Source organism: Falco peregrinus, chromosome 8 (assembly GCF_023634155.1).
Source record: "Falco peregrinus isolate bFalPer1 chromosome 8, bFalPer1.pri, whole genome shotgun sequence".
In the NCBI taxonomy this organism is placed as follows: domain Eukaryota; kingdom Metazoa; phylum Chordata; class Aves; order Falconiformes; family Falconidae; genus Falco; species Falco peregrinus.
Window position 1 is genome coordinate 36,480,063 of NC_073728.1, and position 14,822 is coordinate 36,494,884.

General features: G+C 37.6%; 1 protein-coding gene across 17 annotated transcripts in view; it reads left to right on the forward strand.

Annotated features, from left to right (window-relative positions):
* The window catches only part of R3HDM1 (R3H domain containing 1), an 87,731-nt gene that overhangs the window by 601 nt on the left and 72,308 nt on the right, over positions 1-14,822 (forward strand). The window lies entirely within an intron of this gene.

Sequence of the window (14,822 nt, forward strand, 5' to 3'; positions counted from 1 at the left end):
AGGATGCCGGCCCCTGGGCGAGCGCTCCCTCAGGGCGCCGGGGGCAGGCAGCCGGCGGGCGGCTCTCGGAGCCCCTCGGGCGGCGGGCTCGGCGGGGCGAGCGTTGCTGGGGTGGGTGTTTCAGGTTTAGTCCCTCGGGCTTTAGTACTGGTTGTTTGCAAGCGTGCTGCCCTCGTGTCCCGGGTGCCTGTTCAGCCCTCTCCTGGCGTTGGCCGGTCCGAAAATCTTGCATCGTGCTGCGTGTGATAGTGTTGGAAGGGGGATGTTAATCTATTACGTTTTGTTGTTTGTGGTTTTTTTTTTTCTATCGCATGTTGGGACAATTCTGCATGTGGATATATCTAGCATGCTTTAATCCAAAGTGTAAGTAGAATCAAGAGCAAACTGTGTCACAGCCTGGTTTCTACAGCCTCTCTTAATAACGTTTTTAAATTAGTTTTCAGCACTGAGGAAGCGTTTCACTTTATGAGCGAGGTAGAAAAAGAAGTGAGGCATAGCGATTTCTTACATTGAGTCTAAGAAGAATTCAAATTACTCGCGCTAAGAGATGTGTACTACTTCTGTTTTTCATAATTAAGCCTGTAGTACAAGATACACTTCAGTGGATTTGTGTGATCTCTGTAGGAAACTGGATTAGGAAGGTGATGGAAAAAAACCAAAATGAGTGATGGATACTTTGTTCAGGGTGGGCTGTTAGATAGTATAATCTACAAAAGTGTGTGGTGTTTTGGAGTCGGTTTTGAATTGTTTTAATTTTGTAATACTGATGCCATTTTTTTATTAGCTTGAAATTAGAGAGGTCATGTGTGCCTAATGTAGAATAGGGAATGTGCTGGGGCTTTTTTTCTTTTTACAGTGCCCGACACTAGCCTAACAGGCATTTAGGCATTAACTTGAAATTTTCAGCGGGGTTACTTTCTCGTGCTTTGTCTCCTAGAAGGAGTATTGTACTTGAGACTCGCTTTTTAGTTGAGTATAAGCAGAAGACATGATCACAGCAATCTTACAGTGCAGTATTTCTTGTGAATGTTAGATCAGGAATATATATTGTTGAAATGAAAGCAACAAAAATGAAGTTCTGAAACTATTTTTCAGAATGTTTTATTCAAATAATTTGCTATTCAGGAGAAAGAAATGGCAGTGGAAACGTGCTTTCTTCGACAGTCTTCCGTTTGATTTGTACAGACGATAACATTGGCAGGCAGTTAATGTTATGCATTTGTTTTACAGCAAATACTGTGATGTTGAGGGTTTGAGTATTTTGTAGCAAATCTATAATTTATAGCTTGTATTCCTGAATTTAAAAAAAAAAAAGCCCCAACGATAAAGATAACATAAAGACATTTTGCATCTTTTAGATCTTGGAAGGTGGAAAATGTAGTACTTGTAACTGCATTGCTCACTATTGTAAAATAAAAAGTGACCTAGCAAAAGTGTAGAGAGCTATCAAGATCCACTACTACTTTTCTCAGGAATAAAAATGGGTTTGACTAAATACCAGCAATTTTAAGGGGTGTGCAGTGTACTGGTTTAGGTTTGTTAGCAATTTTCCAGAAACCATTTGTTAACGATTTCGGAGGGGTGCATTACTCTAATCTGTTGCAGTGGTCCTCTGATTATATTTTATTTGTGTGTGTGTGTATGGAGGAATAAAGAAGGAAAACTTGAGGAGACAGATACTGCAACTTTCCTCTTTCTTGTCTTAAGTGTAACTTTGTCCATACTTTTTTTTCTTCTTTGAACTTTTATTTTGTTTTTCATTTCTTATCAATGGATATCAAATACATATCAATGTATTTGCCTTACATCATAGTCTTACCTCATGCTACTTGCTTAAAGTTTGCCTGAAACTGCTTCAAGGTAGCCGGATGTTCTAGTTGAAGTGCTTTAGGTATACCTCTGGGTATAAAACACAAATACCATGGTTTTGTGTTTTATTCAGTTGGAGGGTGGTGCTGTCAGTTTGCTCCAGTAGCCTAGGTTCAAGTTTGTATATCTTTGGATCACTATTTTCATACACTTACTTCCCCCCCGGACTTAATTTGGCTAAGAAAGGTAGCGGCACATCTTTTAAAATAGGATCGTAGTTGTAAATTTTCAAGGTACTTGTATTATAGGCTTTTAAAAGTAATGGATACAGTTGCATTTTTTTTGACTCTTCAGGGAAAATGAGACTTTTGACAGCATGTTGATAAAGAGTAGGTTGCCAAATAATGGGAATGGAGTAATACAAACTTTGAATTGGCTGCAATGTAGCATACATAAAATTTTTAAAAACCTTTTAATATATGTTGACAACATTGTTCAATTTTGATGAACTAGACAACTCTATGTTGTAACTTTAACCAGCATAAAAACAGCAACAGCTTTGGATGTCCTGAGTAGCAATAGCCAATAAGTTTACTGTTAAAGTGCATAGATTCTGAAATTTTCCCACATACTCTTAATTCTTCTTATTTCATAGATAGGAAAGTTAAGCAATAGCCAGTAAATACAAAATACTGTAATTCGTGGGTGTGACATCTAAGGAGCTTTCACAGAAGTGGTAGAGTATTCTGTAATCCTGGCACCACTAGGCTGGAAGGACTGCAGGAGCTTTGGGATTTGGGAGCCCGATTGAGCTTTTAGAGGCAGTTTTCCGATGTACATTCCACCTAGTAATGGCTAGATAGGGATGACCCAGGGGCTTTTGTGAAATGCTGCATTCCAAATTGAGCCTTTTAGTGATGGAAAGATGAGTCGTTCTGCAATGCAAGACCTGAATAATAAGGTCATTCACACGTACTCTCTAGGCAAGAAGAATCTATGTGAATGCTTTAACATGGTGCTTACTCTGGATGATAGCTAGCATCTATGCAAGCCCATTAAAGTAGGGTTTATGTGTTTCTTTGTTGGCTTTTCTTTGAGGTGAGAGACTGATGTGCTGTAAAACAATGTTAAGAGATTTTTGAAAGCATTATTGGAAAGCTCTATTTCTAGGAAATCATAAATCGGCAACAGATTATGTTTAAATTTTGTTGGGAAAATCGTACTTTCAGCCTGCTTATAATCTTATTTTGATTTTTCAGCCTGCTTATAATCTTATTTTGATTTTTCAGCCTGCTTATAATCTTATTTTGATTTCATAACTTGAAGGAGTGCTTTAGAAAGGGAATAATGTCTGAAACCAGATTTATTGAAATTCAGCAGCCTTAATTATGGAACAGCCTCCACTGCTACTCTTGTGCATGTTAGTCTCCTACAGTTTAATGTATGTATTATGAGAATTCTGTCAACTTGTCATTGAATGACATGAAGTCTTCTACAATAGTTAGAGTGAAGTTTCTAAGAGTATTATATTTTGCTATTGTATGTTTATATCCAGGCTGCTGAAGCAAATTGTGTATTTGAAGAGCATGGCGGTAGTATGCTTATTCTATTCTTTATCTTGGACCATTAGAAGGGAATGGGGTATTACCTCTCTGCAGCCATTGGTTCCTGCATAAACGTTTATATACTGCGTTGTTCAACTGTCTCGGTTCATCTGCACTTAAGTTTTTCTGTTCCTTTTTTGCTTTCCCAATAACAATTCTTGTGACTCTTCAATCTGTAACTCAAAAATCTGTGTATAAAATGGAATTCTGTCCTTTATTTAACACTCTCAAGTCTCTCATCTGCCACCTCCACAGGTTTATTTGTTATGAAGTTTATACTGCCACTTATGAAAGGTCTTTGTCCAGTCACTTGTATAGAATGGTCTGAAGGCTGAAGCTTGTCAGGACAAACATCTTAAATATCATTAAAGCTATGGCTAAATAGTATGGCATAGATGCTCCTTCATTTTGAAAGCGTAGTTTTGGATAACTTGTGTTACCAGGTCAAAAAATACCCTCTAAAAGGCATAAATGTAGAAGGTGTCATTGCTGGATTTGGTTTAGCTGACCATTCTTAGCAAAGATTTGGTGCTAAGTTTTGCATTTTTCTAAAAAAATGTTCTGTATGATTGGCTAGCAGTTAACCTACTGGAATTGTTTTGAAGAAGTATGTTCGCAGCGAAGTGAGGTGTAATAGCTTTCTGTTAGTGTCCAACTAAACCATTTAACTCCTTGCAAATATCTGCCTTTGTGAAAGAGGCCATCAGACTGATGTATCCTTAGCTTTTCGTTCATACCTTCTGTTACCTCCTCTGATCTGTTAAATGAGATGTTACTGTGAGGAGTTTCTGGACATTTTACTTTCAGCTGTAAGGTATAGGTCTTTTATTCTATCAAAATGAAACATATAGGGAGGCTCACAGGAGCAGTTTAACTGGCAGATGGAGGAAATGGTGACTGGAAGTGAGATCACTGACTTCTTTAGTGCAGCTGAATCTAGAGAAGGCTGTTGGTGTGCAGCTGGTGAGTGAAGTTTGAACTAATTCGAGTGCTTCTGCCAACAGCAGATTGAGGAGTGTTCTCACAGTCCTTTTTTGATGTCAGAGCTTTGGGCATAAAAACTTCCTGCTGGCGGTGAGTAGCTGGGAGCGCTTACATCATTGACTGGAATGCTGGATCCACAAGAAGATTTCCATCTGCTTTCATATTCTAAGTGAGCTCAGAAGAATTTTGGTATGTTCATGTGGAGATACAGTAGGAGTTTTGAGAGGCATTGGAAAATTGCTGACCCTTATAACTTAGGCTTTGATGAAATGTTCAGTCTTTGTGACCAAATGATGCGGTAGCAAAATCAGTCAATCAGTTTGTGGGGATTTCTTGTCCATGTTATTACAGTGTGATTTGGAGCATTCCAACAGAAGGTACTGTAAAAAGCCCATTTCCTTTTTAAAGCATTGTAAATGGCTCTATCTTTTGGGTGAAGAGCTACATTTCATGTTCAATGTGTTCTTTAGGTGTTTAAAGAGTAAAACTTGCAGCCAGGATTAAATTCTCTTTTTTTCTTCTTTCTTTTATAATCTATTACATAACTTAAAGGAAGAACTGAACCCTTGCCAGTTTCTGTTTTCCCTTAAAAGTAGTTTGATTGGTTAGCATAGCTACATAGAGTGTCAGTACCTAAGGGACTCAAAATAAAACTTGGCTTGTCTTTATGACTTGATGCATCCTTATCCTTCTTACACTTCAGAGGCCAGACTATTCCTGAACAAGAACTCTTGCCTAATGGCTTTCCAAGGGAAAATGACTGATTTTCCTGTGTTTACTGACTGTTGCATATACTTCAGTGGAAGAAACTGTGATAAAACATGTAATTGGAAACTCACCGTATCTGCTGATAGCAGTTCTATTGTTACAATTGGCAATAATGAGTCTCTGATTTTTACTTGCAATGAAGAGTACAAATTATTAGTCCTCTAGTTCAGGTGTGGTGGTTTGTTTTTTTCTTTTAAACACATCAAAGTGATCTTTAACCTATTTTCATTGCAAATAATACCTTAAAAGGATCCTAGACACGTGTTTCACTGCACATTGCATTATTGTCATAGAAGAGTAAACTATTGTTTCAAGGGTTTAAAGCTGTGCCGCAAGCCTGTACCGGTACTGCTCTGAGGTGTCATCCTTATGGTATGGATTAAGAGGAGGAAGAGGACATGCAAAGCTATTAAGTGACTTCATGGAGGCTGTCATAGGAATACTAATGGCTTCTGGTTAGACTTGTGGTCTAGTAAATGGGTATGAATCTTTCATACAAACTATTGTGTTGATTTATAAAAACACTATGATTTTCATCCTAATGCATTGTGTGGTAGCGCTACACAGGTCCTGTTTGCCTCTCTGTTAATGGCTTCTGGAGAGGAACACCTATATTTATGTGGACATTCTTGTTACTAGGAGAAGCAACTTAGTCCAGACAGAGCTTAGCTAGTAATGATTTAAATACAGAGGGGCCCTCGTACATTGTAACAAGTAATACCATATTTTGACTAAGATTTCTGAGCTTTGAATGGTACCTTCAGACTAAATTCTTAAAGCAGTAATATGAACAGAATAAATGGTGTTACTGGGTGAGCCCAATTACTGCAGTGTATAATGCTCGAACAGTTGGCTGTTCATCATTAGGTGTGATGACATCCTATTAGTTGCTAATCTTGTCTTTACTGACACTGTGAAGTTTAATTTGAAAAGAGTGAAGGGCAGTAGTCCTTATTAAGACTTGCATATCAAAACAATAGTGAAAGCTGTCCCAGCTCTGAATGCAATCAGCTTTTTATGTGGCCTTTTCTGTTGAAATATTGGGACAATGTTAGAAACTGGAATTGTGTGTCAATCTTGCTTGGTTCATAGCAGTGTGAAGGCTTAAAATTACAATGTTTCATAAAGATCAAGAAATGTAAATGTGTAGGTATTCTCTCAGTGTCTCTTTTTCTTGTCCTGTCTTCCAGTATGCAATGGAATATAGACTAATTTTAAGCAGGAAACGGTTTAGCCCATTTTTAATGTGGAATAATTGGGGGTGGGAGACCTTGAAAAGATTTTTCAGCTCTGATCAGACAATGTGTGAATTCAGGCATGTTTTAGATCAATGGTGACAACTCTAAAGCCGGTTGCAAGAGTGATCTTGATGGGCTTCTTACCTGTCCGGCTAAGTGTCTTGTCTCCCCATGCTGCTCCAGAAAGACAGCAGTCTCCTGTAGATCTCTGTCATACCTGCCTGCACTAGATGTCTGTATCTGGGCAGCTGACTAGTTATAAGACATTCAGCTTTAATACCACTCATAACTTATTAACCTTGGGACTCTTATGTTTGCAGTATCAGTAGTTGTTTTCTGCATCCATGTTTTATTCATGTTTTCATATTCTGCAGTTACATCATTACAATGGCAGTGATTCTAAAACTTTTAAACCATGTTTAAATTCATAATGCTATATTTAGGTTAAATGTAGGCATGACTGCTATGAGGAAGATGGATTCTGTCACACGTTTGATGTTGTAAGATAAACTACAGAAAATGTTGGAGGACATAACATTGATTTTAAACTATTCTTTGAATTTTTTAGAGACAAAGTAAGTAGCCTTTCTCTGGTTTCTTTGAATTTTAAGGAAAAATTCTTGCTGATCCTAAGACTGCATCTTACCAGGCTAATTGAAAGTGAAGTTGGATGAACAGAAAATTTTCAGTTGGTTCGTGCTGAATCTAGGCCATCCAGGTACTCTGGTATTGAATAGCAGTAATTACCAGTAAAATAATGGAATGTTTTAGACAAGTATGCAACTTTAATGCACGGATGTGCCTGAAGACTGAAAGGAGAGAGTTTGTGGGTCATTTAGTCCAGTCCCTTCTTATTACAGGAAATAATCTTTTCATAGCTGTGTCAAACTTTAGATCTTGATGTTAATTCAGTTACTAGCTGTCTTCTTTCCTGCTGACTAGTGTTGTGAAACCTGGTGTTCTGTGATGTCTCCCGGCCTGCAGCCTGGCTGACTCTGGCAATCTTACAGACAGATGGTTTAGTGGCAACATTTTTTGCTAGGTTAAGTAGCTCTTCTGTCCACCTGTTGCGTATTACAGCCACATGTGCCGTCTACTAGAGAACTGTCCTGTTCAGTGTGTGTTTTGACTAAACTAGATGGTCTTTTTCAGCCTCTTCTGCTACCTTGTTTTTAGAATGAAATTATGTTTTCCATACAAGTTTCTATCAGTGCAAATACCATCTTCTATAGAAGATCCCACCAGGGCTTTATCAGAATGGCATTTATGCTTCTGTAGCTTTTCTGAGAATAACTTGAATGGTAGGTATATCTTAGTGCATTTACTTTTTTCAGGGCTACATTGCATGGTGAGTTTAGTCACAGAATCAATACTCATCTTAGGATTGGTTAACTATTTGTCTTCGATCATGCTGTTTGACTACTTGGTTTAAGAATTTCTGTCATTGGCTACGGTCAGTACTGTTACCAATATCCTTAAGATCATCTTTTTGCCTGTGCTGGTGGTATTTCCCACTGTTTTGTGATCCAGAACTCTTAACATTAACATTTCATGTAGAAGGACTGAAATTAAACAAACCTCCATTGCTGACTCCCATGCCCTTTTTCCCCTCACTGCTTTACCCATTTGTCTCCTCTCTTAATCTACTTCTTGTTATAATACCTTTTTTTAATAGGCTTTCTAATTATTAAAATAACTTCTGTTAATCTCCATTGTCTCTAAGTTTATTATATGTAATACTACATACAATTCAAATAGATTAGGCCTACTCCATTTATTTTTCCTAAGAAATACTGTTTTATTAAGTAGAGCTGTTTGGCACAATCTGTTATGTGTGTTTTTCTGTCAACTCATTTTCCATTGACTTTGGTGCCTTTGATACATTCTGTTATTTAAAATTTGTTCAAAAGCCAGGCATACCATTATTTTTTCCTTATGTTTAGTTCTGTGTTTGTCATTTGAACATCCAATGATACTGTAATGTATTTTGTACTGTTGCAAGAAAAAATTCTGCTTTGGGGCTTCTGATCTGATGAGATAGTTCTTCTAATTTTCTGTAGTTAGTGGGTATGCTGTCTTCAGCATTTACATTGTGGATCTTGTTTTTCCTTTGAATGTACTCTTTCAATTTCAGATGTGCTGTAGTGGCTTACTTGTGTTCTTGGTCTTTTTCTATTTATATGGATAACCAACTTTTTGTTAGCAAGTTCTGACTCAGGCTGGTAACTTGTGTTTCTGACTTCCGAGGCTTACCTTTTGGTTGGTCAGTTTGTTTTGGGGTGGGAAGTGGGGTTGGTGAGTTACTTGTTTGTTTTGTTCTTCCTCTGCATTTAATCATCCAGATAAATTTCTGGTTATTCTTTTTAAAGGGCTCTCCTCCGTTCCCAGCCTCTTTTTTTCTCTGCCTTAGGGAATATGTAGTGAGGTTAAGTTTTATAGGTATTTTAGAGAAAATTCCTGAATTAATCTACACGCATAACATTGTTAAACACTATATAAAATGCATCAGTATCTTTTAATATACGTTATTGTAACTGTATATTGTATATCTGCATAAGGAAATGATACATCAAGGACAGCCTGCTTATCCTCAATCCCTGGATTGTTGTAGCCTGAAGCTATATTAAAGTCCCTGTCCTGGTTTGGCTGTAAAGTAAAGCCTTTTGCTCAGAGAAATGTAGGATTCTAATAATTATTAAGAGCTATTTTATTAATAATCCTTTAATTGAATATTCTGACTATGAATAAGTGTTGTAAGGATTGATTTATTCAGTGATACAGCAGTGTTAAAGTTTGCTGTCTCTTTTCCTTATCCCATGTTTGGTATCACAGAGAATGACTAGTGCTAACCACCTCTTCTTGTCATACTTCCCGAGTATGTTAGGCAAAGTGTAATGTAGATTGTAAGTAAACACTCTTAAAATGTGGACAAACGTGATTTCCAGCAAGATTTTCTTCCCTTTTCTTTTAAGGTTTCAAAACCTTTCTGCCCCGAGACTTGGGTGTATAAACCTGTGTTCAGCTAGGGAAAGGTGCAATTTGTATTTGCATTTTGTGGGTAGGTTTGGGGTTTTTTTTCTGAACAAATTTGCAATGGCTTGGTCATGCAATCTTTGAGGTATTTTTGAAAATGACAGTGATGCTTATTTTTCATTTCCCCTCATGCCCTTATACTTGCCTCTAAACTAGTTTTCCAGAAAACTTTTCAAATGCATTCACTGAGTTCTAGTGCACTATATGAGTGTTTTATCTAAACTTTTAAGTTTATATTTATATATATGAAGAAATCCTTCAGAATATAAACTTACTGGTGGCAGTATTTTTCCTATGTTTGTACTTGTTTTAATTAAAAAAATCCATCATGCTATAAAATAAATCTTCATTAAGTTTCCTTTTTCTTCTTCCACTTTAAGGAGAGATATAGTATTTGATCCTGGTAAGCTTCTTGAATGGGTAGCCTCTTGTTCTGGTGATTATACCATGGAAGGGGAGGATATGCCATCACAAAAAAGTTGGTACTTGGTGTAAATGTTAGCATTGCTTCCTTGACTGAACCCTCTACTTAAGAAGATGAAACGTCTTTGCAAGGTATGTGTACCAAGGTGGTAGAAGGTGATGTTGCATGTTTTTTTCAGTTGGAGAAAGGAAGAATCACCTCTGCCTCCCTCCTGCTTGGGTCCAGACAATTAAGCTGCTGTTCTGATGATGATCTGCTTTCAGAAGTGTTCATTAGGAAGCAGAAAGATGCTGATTTTACTCAACTTTCCTTTGTTACCAGGATTTTCAGTTCAGAGATATAAAATCATGCTTGAACAGCTTTTTGATGAGGCCATCATATTAGTGAGACAATTGTCTTCTGACCTCCCTCTGACCAGAAAGTTGAACAAAGGAATTTACAAGATTCAACTGCAATGCGGGGAGCTGCTCAGCACTGGATCTTAAACCCATTTAGACTGAAGCTGCTGCAGAGGATGGTAGCTCATTTATAAACAATGCAGGAAGACTAGCTGTAAAAATGAGATACTTCAATCTTCTGTGAGTTAGATTGTCTCCACTGAATATTATTCTTGAATTGTGGATTCCACAGAAAACTGATTTAGCTATAACCTAATTCAAAAAGCTTTGCTGACATGGAAGGCTTTGCAGGTAAAACCTGACCAGATGTCAGCTTATTGTTGTGACTTCACTGGATGGATTTCAGTTTAAAAACTAGTTCTAGGTGTCTCTGGGGTATTCAGATCTGTACAGCTGTCACACACGATAAGACAGTTTTACATATAACTTGTTCCAGGGCTTGTCCTGAAACGAATGCATGCTACTTGAAAATCAGCTAAACTGAAACAATTGCACTTAGCAAATCATAGAATCATTTAGACTAGAAAGGAACTTTAAGATCATAGAGTCCAACCATTAACCTAGCACTCCCAAGTCTACCAGTAAACCATGTTCCTAAGCACTGCATCTACACTTATAAATGTCTCCAGGAATGGTGACTCAACTACTTCCCTGAGCAGCCTGTTCGAGTGCTTGACAACCCTTTTTGGGAAGAAATTTTTCCTAACGTCCAATCTAAACCTCCCAGGGTACAACTTCAGGCCATTTCCTCTTGTCATATTGCTTGTTACTTGGGAGAAGAGACCAACACCCACCTTGCTACAGCCTCATGTCAGGTAGTTGTGGAGAGCAGTAAGGCCCACCCAGCCGAGCCTCCTTCTCTCCAGGCTAAACAACCCCAGGTCCCTCAGCTGTTCCTCATAAGGTTGGTGCTCCAGACCCTTCATCAGATTAGTTTCTCTTATCTAGACATGCTCCAGCACCTCAATGCCTTTCTTGCAGTGAGTGGCTTTGTGCAGCATTGAAGACTTACTTATCAAAACAATATCGAATAATGAGATTATCCACCTATGGATAATCTAGTGTGGTTTTGCAATTTTTTTTATGATGTCAGCTTTGTAAGGCAGCTTTGTAGTTTGTAATTACAGACATTAATATACAGTAATCTTGTGGCATATGAATTTATATATCAATACATAGACTATGTGAACCTCCAGAAATTGGGAACTTTGCTTAAAATAACTACAAATTTTACTATTTTATTGGTGTTTAAAACAGATCTAAGGTGTGTGACAAAGACCCAAAAGGTGGGGCAGGTTTTGGTTTCTTTGTATTTTGCAGTAGCTTCTCAGTGAACTCACAGCGAAGAACAATTCAGTCCTAGAATAAGTTAAAATAGTAATTTACTGTCACAGTCAGCAAAAGAAGAATGTTATAGGTGGCCTTGGAATTTGTTAGTTCTGAAGTTTTAGTAGTTCAGTAGTATACTTGGAGTTAGAAGTTTTAAATTAACAAAAATCTTGCCAAGTCATGGCTTTTTTGAGTGCAATAATAGACTATCTCTAGACTATGTATAAAGCTTCCCCCCCCAGCATTTTGTGTGTGGCAAAATTACTGCCATGGATGTGCACGATGGATAAAGTGTGTCCAATTCTCAGTTAATCTGGGCTTTTCTTCGTAATTGCCAATATTTGTTTCTGTCCTTCTGGAATTATTGTTGAATCAGTATAAAGAGAATCATAGACAGAAAATTAGACTTAACGTTGGCTTAGAAAAACTGTTCTTTTACATTGTGTATCAGTATTTTATGCAAAATAAGTGCTTATGTCTTTTTACGCTAGAGCCTTGAGCCTTTTTTGTTCAGACTAGTGATCTTGCCTTACATATGTTAAAACAATAGATATGCATGTTAGAACTTTAATAAATATTCTAGACAAGGTATATAGTTTCCATTTGTGGTGATGGACTAAGGCTATTGCTTTTATAAATCTCACTATTCAGGAATACATATGAATAATTCAGTCAGGAGTCTAAGATCTTCGTATGTTGCCACCTGCTCATTATTCAGAAATTCTTGTTACAGCCTGCTGTTGCCCTAGCAACATTCTGAAAATTAGTGTGGCATCTATGACAAAGCTTTTGTTTATCTAGCAAAGCCCACTGTTCAATCCATATTATTATAGGATGCATCTTAGGTGGTGACTCCAGGCACCAGCCCTAGTTGTTTAAAAAAGAATAATTTCTTTTTATGAGGCGTCAGTTGAAAATTTTTTCCTCCCCCTTCCCTGCACCATCCACACACACACACCAATATTAAATACGAATTGAGTTTTCCTTAAAGTCCCTTTAGGGTCTGATTATGCCATTATATTATCTGAGTAGAGATGCTTGACTGTACAGATGCACAAGAAAGTAAAAACCACATGTTGACTCCTGGTGTTCTTAAGTCCCTTTCTGTCTCTCCTCCCTCTTTTCTCCCTCCCCATGTTGACTTTTACATGAGAAGTCAGATCTTGTTTAACTTTAAACACTCTGTGTTAAAAACATCTTTTTTTTGTGCTTCTGAAGTTGACGTTAGCCAAATTTGGGGAGAGTAGGGGTAGTGTTGACAAAGTCCTTGAAACTGCTAATGCCACAGCTAACAAAAGTCTCTCACACAACTTCAGCTCTTGCTGGTTTAGGTTGAACATGCTTATCTCACAAGATACTCAACACCATTTACTTTTAGAATGAAATCGAGGAGTAAAGCTGATAGTCGCGATTACTATTTTTTTTCAAGAGAGAAAAATAAACTGAAAAACAACATTAAGAATACCCAGCTTCCCAAATCGTCTCTGTTGTCATGAAGCAAGAGAAGATCTGCAATCCCTTGCCTAGCCCTCTTCTGTATGTGGTTTGGATCTTCCTTCCATGTTGTACTGTTTTGGTACTACAACCAAAATAAGTTTATTATTGGTAATACAAACCAAAATAAGTTTGAACCACTGATTTGGTTCAACCCTACAGTTACTCTGATTCCTTTCTGTATGGGTGGAAAGTAACACCTGCCTGCTCTGAGGAAACTTGTCACTCTTACCTTACTTCACCAGTTGGTTTTCAGATTTTGAGTTCTGGAGAGTAATAAAGACTTCTGCTAAATTAGCAAGCAATAATCAAACCACTCTAGAGTGAAAACTTGCCTGTCCAGGCTCTTATGTCTCCCTAGGTTTAAACTAATGCATTGCTTAGTCTTTCACTTTTGAAGTACTTGAGGGTTGCAATTGATGAGAAGTTCCATGATTTCTTAGGGCTTTTCTTTGTGCCCACTTCATGACGTGAAATCGTGTTGGCAGCCATTACTACCAGTTTGCCATGATTTAAGAGTATATGGAACTATAGAGAGAGAACACAGAATGAAAGGACTTCAGGCAAATCACAGGCTCTCCAGAAAGCTGGACTAATGTAATTATTTTCAGGAATTGTGTTGGGTTTGGCTCGTAGTGATCTTAAGGGTGTTTAATCTAGGGACCTGGTAACTAGGGACATAGTAAATGTTAAGTTGTGAGGAAGGACAAGGAACAACTGAAGTAAATGATTTGTGGGATTAAAACTAAATTGCTCTAGTGATTCTAGCTGAAGCCTCCGCCTTTCCTGTCTTTTCTTGCTTTTAGGCATGTGGCCCTGAAGCCCTGTTCCAGTGTTCATAGTGTTTGGAAATCTTTGGGATGATAGCACAATTTGTTGTGCTGTCCGAACACAGAATTTTGCAAACGTGAGAGAAAGTTTAGTGTTTGGGTTTTTGTTATTTTGGAGGTAGGCATTATTGTTTGGGAACTTGGATTTCAGATGTCCATTTGCAGAAAATAACCTTGGTTTAGTATAAACAGTTTCTTACAGTTCTCTGTTATCATTTCTGTGTTCACAAAACTACTGGTCATTGTGACTTTTTGTTGGACTAGACAAAAATTTAGCTTTATTTGTTGCTTGATAGTGTCCTTACAAAAAAAAGTTGATTTTACACCCCCTCAGCCTTGCCCTCCCCTGCTGCCTAGTATGACAGCTCTGTATGAATTACTCGTGGGTTTTGGACAGCATGGCTTCAAAATTTGTACATTCTAAAGAATGATTATTTGCATATCGCATACCTTATGGAGACCAGGTTTTGTTAGAAAAAGAAAAATAGGGAGAAAAAGAAAATTGTATGCAGTGAAACAACGCAAGTTTGTTCTGACTGTTGGTACTTAAAGCAGATACTATGATTTAAAAAAAAAAAATAAATCTGTTCAGCATGTGGGAGCTTCATGTGCCTGGTCAACTATGTCAGACCACTCACTGGGTCACTTAGGGGGAAGCCCAGGGGAAATTTATCAGAAATGTTATTTTTTGTTTGGATTATTGAGTTTCCATTAAAAAACCCACAAAACACAATTCGTCTCATGTGGCTGAGAGGATATTACAGTTTTTGCTTTCAGGCAGTTAGGATGACCTTAAACTCCAAGCTGCGAGTAGCTTAATTTTCTGCTTAGCTAATGCATCACATTTGGATGAGACTGTATAAAAGCAGAATGTCCGGAACAGTCTGAATTGAAACTACAGTTCAGGAAAA